The sequence below is a fragment of the Salvelinus sp. IW2-2015 genome, unplaced genomic scaffold (genome assembly GCF_002910315.2).
Source record: "Salvelinus sp. IW2-2015 unplaced genomic scaffold, ASM291031v2 Un_scaffold3532, whole genome shotgun sequence".
Lineage (NCBI taxonomy): Eukaryota > Metazoa > Chordata > Actinopteri > Salmoniformes > Salmonidae > Salvelinus > Salvelinus sp. IW2-2015.
The window spans coordinates 52,645-62,644 of record NW_019944812.1 but is presented as its reverse complement, the minus strand read 5'-3'; the positions used below and the strand labels follow the sequence as shown (position 1 = coordinate 62,644).

Here is a 10,000-nt window from a genome sequence, read left to right as displayed (position 1 = left end):
GTCCGTACAACACCGGCCATATGCTCACTTTTCTGATGCAATTTACACAATGCTTGTCCTGATCCAGATCAGTACCTGCTAGATTTGTGGTTTTATGGACAATGTCAGTTTTCACCAGGCTGTTCTGGTCCAAAACTGGTTGCCACCATCACAATTTGTAGTTTTGTACCTACCCATATTCACCTTTTCTAAATCCCATAGAGGAATTCTTCTCAGCCTGGCGCTGGAAAGTGTATGATCGCCAACCCTATGCCCGCATGCCGCTTCTCCAGGCAATGGAGGCCGCATGTGGGACATGGAGGTTGCCTCTGTCCAAGGTTGGATACGCCATGCTAGGAGATACTTCCCTCGATGTTTGGCAAGAGAAAACGTATCTTGGATGTGGAAGACGTATTGTGGCCAGACCTAGGCCGGAGAAGAATGAAGCGTAGCTTAGCACTGGTGCCTGCCCCCCCCTACCAATTCTGGACTGCCCCCCCCCCTCCCCCGGGACCCCACACACACAATTGTGTTCTTTACTGTATTCTAAAGAATATACTTTTGGTTTACATATGTTTATGGTTTTGTTGTATGCTACTGTATACAACAGTAATGTTTGGCCTAATAAATATTTTCTGTTTCTACATTGCATTGGTGTTTACAGTGTARTTGTTACCCCTCWCAGCAGATTACTTTCACTGTAGAACATTGTATTGAAATGTAGATATAAGCCTATGAAAGACCAAAGAGCTTTAGATTTWGAACAACAGTGTTTACATGGTATATCCWAAAATGTACTATTATGACAGCAGTGTTTGCCATTTGATGCAAATGCTTCATTCTGACATGTGTTTATGGCATTTTGAATGCAGTGTTACATTTTGAAGGATATGTGAGGCATTTTGCATTTTGTGTGTGCAGTTTMGGGAATTGTGTGTAGAGTTTTGAAAAAAGGAGACAGTTTTGAAAACCTGTGTAAGCAGTTGGAAAAAACTGTAATAGACTGGTCAGAAATTACTCTCCTGCAGAGAGAAAGAGAAAGAGACTCTGTTTTAATGACCAACCGTTCTATTCCTCTCCCTCCACAGTCTCAGAACAGTACCATTCCCTACTGCCTGGCCAGCAAGACAGCCATCTTATTAATAGCACCACACATACAGAACTGAACTGTAGAGCGGAGAGTTGAAACTGAGAAAGAGTCTCCCGGGTCCAGTTACCTGCTTTTATTGTCTGTTGACGGAAGGGAGAGAGTACAGTCGTGGCCAAAAGTTTTGAGAATGACACAAATATTAATTTTAACAAAATCTGCTGCCTCAGTTTGTATGATGGCAATTTACATATACTCCAGAATGTTATGAAGAGTGATCAGATGAATTGCAATTAATTGCAAAGTCCCTCTTTGCCATCCAAAAAAACATGACCACTGCATTTCAGCCCTGCCACAAAAGGACACAGGTGTGAGTGTTGACGAGGACAAGGCTGGAGATCACTCTGTCATGCTGATTGAGTTCYATTAACAGACTGGAAGCTTCAAAAGGAGGGTGGTGCTTGGAATCATTGTTCTTCCTCTATCAACCATGGTTACCTGCAAGGAAACACGTGCCATCATCATTGCTTTGCACAAAAAGGGCTTCACAGGCAAGGATATTGCTGTCAGTAAGATTGCAACCATTTGTCGGATCATCAAGAACTTCAAGGAGAGCAGCATAGAAGCCAATTCTCTCCAGGAAAAACATCAGGGACAGACCTATATTCTGCAAAAGGTACAGGGATTGGACTGCTGAGGACTGGGGTAAAGTCATTTTCTCTGATGAATCCCCTTTCCGATTGTTTGGGGCATTCGGAAAAAAGCTTGTCCGGAGAAGACAAGGTGAGCGCTACCATCAGTCCTTTGTCATGCCAACCGTAAAGCATCCTGAGACCATTCATGTGTGGGGTTGCTTCTCAGCCAAGGGAGTGGGCTCACTCACAATTTTGCCTAAGAACACAGCCATGAATNAAAAAGAAGAGAGATCTCCTGCCTCTTCCCTCATCTCTATGAGTGCCCGTCTCTCTCTCCCCTCTCTTTATGGTCCCCCGCCTCTCTCTCCCCTCTCTCCTATGATCCCCCGCCTCTCTCTCCCCTCTCTCTATGACCCGCCTCTCTCTCCCCTCATCTCCTAATGAGTCCACCGCCTTCTCGTCCCCTCGTCGTCTATGGTCCCCCACCTCTCTCTCGCCGCTCCTCAGAGGGACAATAGGAGGAAAGAGTGTGTAGCCAGAGGGCCAGATTTATCTACGTGTTAGTTTAGCCCTGTTTATTTACATTAGTTTTTCGTGTTACAGAAGCAATGGAACAGTACGTGTGTGTGCTGTCCTGTTAACAAGTGTGTGTGTTAGTGGTAGTGGTGTGTGTATGTTTTGGTGTGTCATGTACAGGGAGTGTGTGTATGTCCTCTCTCTCTCTCTCTCTCTCTCTCTCTTCTCTCTCCTCTCCCTCTTTCAGATGCTTACATACTATGGTAAAGTTCCCCTGGGTACCATACCCTTCCACAGTTTTCCCCTTGTTTTGTTCTTTGGTGTGTGTGTGTGTGCGTGCGGCGTGCGTGCGTGCGCTGCGTGCGTGCGTGCGTGTGTGGTGTGTTGTGTGTGCGTGTGCCGAGTGGTGTGTGTGTTGTGATGGGGGAGGTTCAAAGAATGTAACCTTTGATTTCTCTTGATAGTAATAGTTAGTTTTGCAAACAACAAAACATTTTGATGGTCAGGGTATTCATATGTTCAACCACGTTCCTCAGTGTGTATATACTGTAATGTAAGCCATGGCAAGAGCGGCTCTGTCCCTGTCTGACTGTGCGTTGTAAACTCAAGTCATCCGTGAAACATTAACAATCGTGAACATTCACAAACGCACCAGTGAACTAAGAACAGGTCCATGTCTGCTAATACCACAGTGATGCTTTGGCGTGTGTATGGTGTGTGTGTGTGTGTGTGTGTGTGTGTGTGTGTGTGTGTGTGTGTGTGTGTGTGTGTGTTTGTGTGTGTGTGTTGTGTGGCGTGCGTGCGTGCGTGGCGTGCGTGCGTGCGTGCGTGCGTGCGTCGCGCGCGTCGTGCGTGCCGTGCCGTGTGTGTGTGTGTGTGTCCTTCACATTGGTCGATGAGTTGTATGACCTTTGTGTGCCGCTCCCCGGGCACTGGCGAAGGCCTGGACATTAGGAGAAGTCTGTCCCATGGCCAAACGCCCCGATCAACACTGGTGAAGAACACCTACAGAAATTATAATAAAACATCAGTGTGGCGTGTGTGTGTGTGTGTGTGTGTGTGTGTGTGTGTGTGTGTGTGGTGTGTGTGTGGTGTGTGTGTGTGTGTGTGTAACTCAACGGTGAGGGACAGTTCCAAATGGTGTATTCCCTCAGATAGGAGAGTGTGCCTGCCGTACCAGAAAGGACAGAGCGTAAAGGACAGATAGAATCATCAGGAAGGGTGAAGCCCATGGCGATGTTAGCAGAGATGGCTTTTACGGATCCCCATGTTCCTTAGCATCCTCCAGGTTTTTCTCATACCTGTGGTGCAAAACACACACACACAAACACACACAGAAACGCAATCACGCACAGGAATTGAAAGAGAGAGAAAAACACAGAGAGACAGAGGGGAAAGTGAGAGAGAGAAAGAGAGAGAGAGAGAGAGAAGAGAATGGTAATACTATACAAAACACATCCACACTAAATCCAATTGTCCTCCTCACACTGGATGGTTTTTACACAGAGTGGGTGGACTGGTCATCCACTATAGAACAATAACACTACTGGACTCTTGCTCAGGCTCTCTATGGTCTTCACCAGCGCAAACAAGTCCTTTAGGAACATTTATCCTGGTGAACCTGTCTGTTGCCTTAGTTACCGCTCCTTACGTTAGCAAAAAGTCTCCATTTACCCCCCCTCTCTCTCTCACACACAACGCTGGTTATCTCCTTCTGTTGTCCACCGAAAGCGAGACTGTTCTGACAGAAGAGGATCACCTCCTCAGCCCGGCTCCAGCTTTAGCATAAGCAGCTCTGCTCCAGGGATGTGAAGGACGTCAGTACCTAAGAGACACACAACGGAGAAAAGGACCGTCAAGAGAGGTGTGTGTGTGTGTGTGTGTGTGTGTGTGTGTGTGTGTGTGTGTGTGTGTGTGTGGCCCACCTTGCTGAATATAAAAGCGGGAAGCCCAGCACAGGACTGAACAGCCAGAAGACAAGGGTGAGCTTCCATCTTTGCTGAGCCGATGATGGAAGGAAGCGATGAAGGGTGGTGGAAGGACTGGATTCAACATGCCCGCACTTGTCACCTATCCCCTCGTTGATCTTATAGAATGTCACTGTGGAGGGGAGGAAATACAGAATAAAACACATAACACACACACACACACACACACACACACACACACACACACACACACACAACACACACACACACACACACACAAACACACACACACACCACACAACACACACACACACAACACACACACACACACCATATCACACACACCACTCATACACAACACACACATCCACTGCACACACAAATACACTCACTGTTACGGATACAAGATTTGTGTGTATCCTGTGTGTATTTCTTTCTCTGCCTTCTCCCCTACTCCACAGGTGACAATCATCATTCCCCAATCAGTCATCAATCAGTCGCTAATCAGAAGACACCTGCTCTTTCTCCTACCAATCACAGTCCCTTTCCCTTGGTTTAAAAACACCTGTCAGTTGTTTTTCTCTAGAGCTCGAAATCTCATTTGTGTAGCAATCTCTCTGTACATGCATATGTTTGTAAGACCTCCTTGTGTGGTTAGGAAATACCATGTCAATTTGTCCCACTGTGAGTACTTGTTTTGGTTATGGTGTGTGAGTGTTTTGTTTGATGGTGGGGAAAGGGGGTAAACCAAGATAAGACGCCCATGGGCAATACACTAACCGTAGGTCAACTGTTGTTAAATACAGCTAGTTAAAAACTGGGCGAACCACCCCACTGTTTATTTTTTGGTTAGTTAGTTAAGCTGTTATTGAAGTAGTCTAAGGGGTGTTTTTGATTATTTCTTTTCCTTCGCCTTGGGTCGCAGCTCAGCCCATCACCAATCCATTTGTGCACACTCCCATTTTGATTGAAAACAGGGCTGTTTAAACCCTGAAAGCTACATCCATGATGGTAACATTAAAAGCAACCTTCCCCTATAACCGCCAATCCATTCCTATAGGAGCTCCTCAACTCTGTAGGCGGGTGTTGAGTTCTCCCGTCTCGTTGACGTCGAACAGCCGATTCTTCCTGCTGCATGAATGCAGTTGGAAGAAGAGCTTCCCTGAGGCGTTTGACCTGCCTGCCTGCGGCCAAAAGGGTCCAGAAGGCCACCTGCATGTAGGCTGCTAACCAACAACCACCGCACCATTATAGAGTAGTAGATAGCATGGCTGGAAATACAGACATACGGCTTGGTCCACACACACACACATCAGACATACAAAACCTTAATGATGGTTTGGAGATATGGGCCAGGGTACATCTTAGGGAATAATTGAACTTTGTTAAACATGACGGTTGTGTGTTTACATTACGCAGGTGAATTTATACCATATAAATCTATACAAAAATACCATCCATTATGGAGTAAATAGCAAGGGGACTGAGGCAGCAAAAGGCAGAGGAGGTAAAGGGTGATACTCTTGAAAAAATGCATTTGACATTTACAAATTTATTTTATAGGAAAGTAGCTCCTTAATCTGGGACCGATCTTTAATTCTGGAGGCTCTGTATCTGTTCACATATCTGAAAATATGTGTGTTTAACGTTTTGTGGGTTCAAAATAAAAGGTCCCAACAATCCTACCTTATGACATCATTAATGTCACGCCTGCTCCCGCTCTCCCTGTCTGGCGCTCATTATGGCGCCAGCAGCGCTCATTGGACCTCACCTGGACTCCTTCCCTTTGTTGATTGCCCGTCTATAACTGTCTGCTTCCCCGTGTGGTTCCTGTGTCTGCAATAAATGTCGTTGTGTGTTCCTGTCCAGACGCGTCCTGTCTGTTCGCATGTTCGTGGTTAATTAAATGTTCAACTCCTTGTACCTGCTTCTTCGTCCCAGGCGATTCAATCCTTACAACTAATATAATTAAAGTAAAAACAGTGATTTTTCAAAACCTGCAACGAGTTTCTGCCCGGGGGGAGTGGCTCCCGCGCATCACCGCTTCATCTCAATTGTTGTTTAACAACTGTTTTTCACATACAGTGCCTTTGGAAAGTATTCCAGCCCCTTGACTTTCACGTTTTGGTTACTTTACAGCCTTATTCTAAAATATGTTAAAAAAGAAACTTCCTCAGCAATCTACACACAATACCCCATAATGACTAAGCTAAACTGTTTTTTTTTTTATTATTGCAAATTTATAAAAAAATATATTAAAAAAACATGAAATACCTTAATTTAACATCAGTATTCAAGACCCTTTGCTATGAGACTCGGAAATTAAGCTCAGGTGCATCCGTTTCCATTGATCATTCTTGGAGAATGTTTTCTACACTTGATTGGAGTCCACTTGAGGTAGAATTCAATTGTTGGAACAATGATTTGGAAAAGGCCCACACTGTCTATATAAAGGTCCCACAGTTGACAGTGCATGTCAGAGGAAAAACCAAGCCAATGAAGGTCAAAGGAAATTGTACGTAGAGTTCCGAGACAGGATTTTGTTGAGGCACAGACCTGGGAAGGGTAACCAAAACATTTCTGCCAGCATTGAAGGTCCCAAAGAAGATGGTGGGCCTCATCATTCTTTAAATGGAAGAAGTTTGGAACACGCAAGACTCTTCCTAGAGCGGGCCGCCTGGCCAACTGAGCATCGGGGGAGATGGGCCTTGGTCAGGGAGGATGGTCACTCTGACAGAGCTCTAGAGTTCCTCTGTGGAGTTGGGAGAACCTTCCATGAAGGACAACCATCTCTTGCAGCACTCACCAATAGACCTTTATGGTAGAGTGGCCAGACGGAAGCACTTCCCTCAGTAAAAAGGCACATGACAGCCACTGTTGCAGTTTGGTTTGCCAAAAGGCACTAAAGACTCTAAGGACCATGAGAAACAGAGATTCTCTGGTCTGCATCACTGCCTGGCATGGCAAACTGCTCGCCTCCGACCGCAGGACTTGTAGAGGGTAGTGTGTACGGCCCAGTACATCCCGCGGGGCCAAAGCTCCTGCCATCCAGGACCTCTTTTTTAAAAGTTTTAATTTCACCTTTATTTAACGCAGGTAGGCCAGACGAGGAACAAAGTTCTCATTTACACCTGCGACCTGGCAAGAAGAAAGCAAAGCATGCAACAAAAACAACAACCAGAGTTACATAAACAAACTACCAGTCAATAACACAAATAGAAAAAATTTTATATGTACAGTGTGTGCGAATGTAAAAGAATTTAGGGAGGTAAGGCCAATAAATAGGTCCATAGAGGTGAAAATAATTACAATTTAGCAATTAAATATCTAGAGTGAATAATAGTGCAGATGTGATGTGCAAGTAGAGTAAACGGGTGCAAAAGAAGCTAAGAAGATAATAACAATATGGGGATAACAAGTGGGTGTGTAAGTTGGGTGTGCTATTTACAGATATGGCTGTGTACAGGTACAGTGAATCGGTTAGCTGCTTCTGACAGCTGATGCTTAAAGTTAGAGGAGGGAGATTTAAGTCTCTCAGCTTCAGTGATTTTTGCAAATTCGTTTCCAGTCATTGGGCAAGCAAGAGAACTGGAAGGAAAGGGGCAAAAAGGAAGTGTTGGCTTTGGGGATGACCAGCGAAATATACCTGCTGGAAGCGCGTGCTAGAGTGGGTGTGCTATAGGTGACCAAACTGAGCTGCGATAGGCAGGGCTTTAACCTAGGAAAGACTTATAGATGACTGGAGCAAGTGGATTTGGCGACGAATATGTAGGCAAGGGCCAAGCCAATGAGAGAATACAGGTCGGCAGTGGTGGGTTAAGTAATTTGGGGTTTTGGTAGAACAAAATGGATGGACTGTTGATAGACTACAATCCATTTGCTGAGTAGAGTGTTGGAGTTATTTTTGTAATGACATCGCTGAAGTTAGGATCGGTAGGATAGTCAGTTTTAACGAAGGGTAATGTTTGGCACGCATGAAGTGAAGGATGTTTGTTGCGAAATAGGACACCGATTCTAGATTTTTAATTTTGAAATTGGAGATGCTTAATATGAGTCTGGAAAGGAGAGTTACAGTCTAACAGACACCAGGTATTTGTAGTTGTCCCACAGATATTCTAAGTCAAGAACTGTCCAGAGCAAGTGGATGTAGTCGGCGGTGGGTGTGGGCAGCAATCGGTTGAAGAGCATGCATTTAGTTTTACTAAGCATTTAAAGCAGTTGGAGGCCTCGGAAGGAGTGTTGTAATGGCATTAAAGCTTGTTAGAGGTTTGTTAACACAGTGGCCAAAGAAAGGCGCCAAGAGTATAACAGCAATGGTTCGTCCGGTCGCATAGAGGTGGATCACGAGCCAAATCACCAGCCCAGCAAGCCAGCGACATCATTATATATACAGAAGCAAAAGAGTCGGCCCGAAAAATTGAAACCCTGTGGCACCCCATACGAGACTGCCAGAGGTGCATCGAGACAACAGGCCCTCCGATTTCGACACACCTGAACTCTATCTGAGAAGTAGTTGGGAACCAGGTGAGGCAGCTCCATTTTGAGAAACCAAGGCCCTATTGCAGTCCTGCCCGATAAGAATGCGCATTGATTGCAGCAGTCGAAAGTCTTCGGCCAGGTCGATGAGGGGGGGGGGGGGGGGGGGGCGGGGGGCGGCGGGGGGGGTGGGGGGGGTAGACGGCTGTCTTGTTACTCATGGCGGGTTGATGATATCGCCTTTAGCGACCTTCGAAGCGCTGCCGCTGAGGTTGCACCCATGACCAGTCAGAAACCAGATTGCATAGTGTTGAAGGTACGGTGCGATTGAAAATGGGTTGTGATCTGTTTGTTAAACTGGCTTTCGAAGATTTTAGAAAGGAGGGCAGGATGGATATAGATCTATAACAGTTTGGGTCTAGAGGTCTCCCCTTTGAAGAGGGGGATGACCATGCGAAGCTTTCCAATCTTGGGGATCTCAGACGATACAAAAGAGAGGTTGAACAGGCTAGCTAATAGGGGTTGCAACAATTTCTGCGGATAATTTTAGAAAAGGAGGGTCCAGAATTGTCTAGCCAGCTAATTTGTAGGGATCCAGATTTTGCAGCTCTTTCAGAACATCAAGCTGCCCTGGATTTGGTGAAGGAGAAGCAAGGGGGGGGGGTTGAGCAAGTTGCTGCAGGGGGTGCAGAGCTGTTTGGCCAGGGTAGGGGGTAGCCAGGTGGAAAGCAGGGATAGCCGTAGAAAAATGCCTTATTGAAATGATCGATTATTGTAGATTTATCGGTGGTGACAGTGTTTCCTAGCCTCAGTGCAGTGGGAAGCTGGGAGGAGGTGCCTTATTCTCCATGGACTTTACAGTGTCCCAAAACCTTCTGGAATTAGTGCTACAGGATGCAATATTTTGTTTGAAAAAGCCAGCCTTAGCTTTCGCGAAGTCCCAGCTACACCAGGCGGTGTCAGAGGTAGGCCCTAAAAATTGTCAAAGACTCCAGCACCCTAGTCATAGACTGTTCTCTCTGCTACGCACGGCAAGCGTACTGGAGCGCCAAGTCTAGCTCCAAGAGGCTTTTAAACAGCTTCTACCACCAAGCCATAAGACTCCTGAACAGCTAATCAGATGGCTACCCAGACTATTTGCATTACCCCCTCCCTCATCTACGCTGGCTTGCTACTCTCTGTATTATCTATGCATAGTCACTTTAATAACTCTACTCACATGTAATATCAGCATATGTGACAAATTTATTTGATTTGATGTAACCAAGATTGAACACTTTGGCCTGAATGCCAAGCGTCACGTCCTGGAGGAAACCTGGCACCATCCCTACGGTGAAGCATGGTGTGGCAGCAATCATGCTGTGGGAGTTTTTCAGCAG

At 45.8% G+C, this 10,000-nt stretch overlaps 1 long non-coding RNA gene across 1 annotated transcript; it reads right to left on the bottom strand.

The window, feature by feature from the left end:
- Positions 1-3,917: 3,917 nt before the first annotated feature.
- Positions 3,918-5,411, bottom strand: LOC139025905 (uncharacterized). Its single transcript, XR_011477571.1, has 3 exons — positions 5,218-5,411; positions 4,143-4,317; positions 3,918-4,042 (listed from the first exon to the last, which is right to left on the bottom strand). It is a non-coding gene; the product is annotated as an uncharacterized lncRNA (long non-coding RNA).
- Between the last annotated feature and the right edge of the window lie 4,589 nt (positions 5,412-10,000).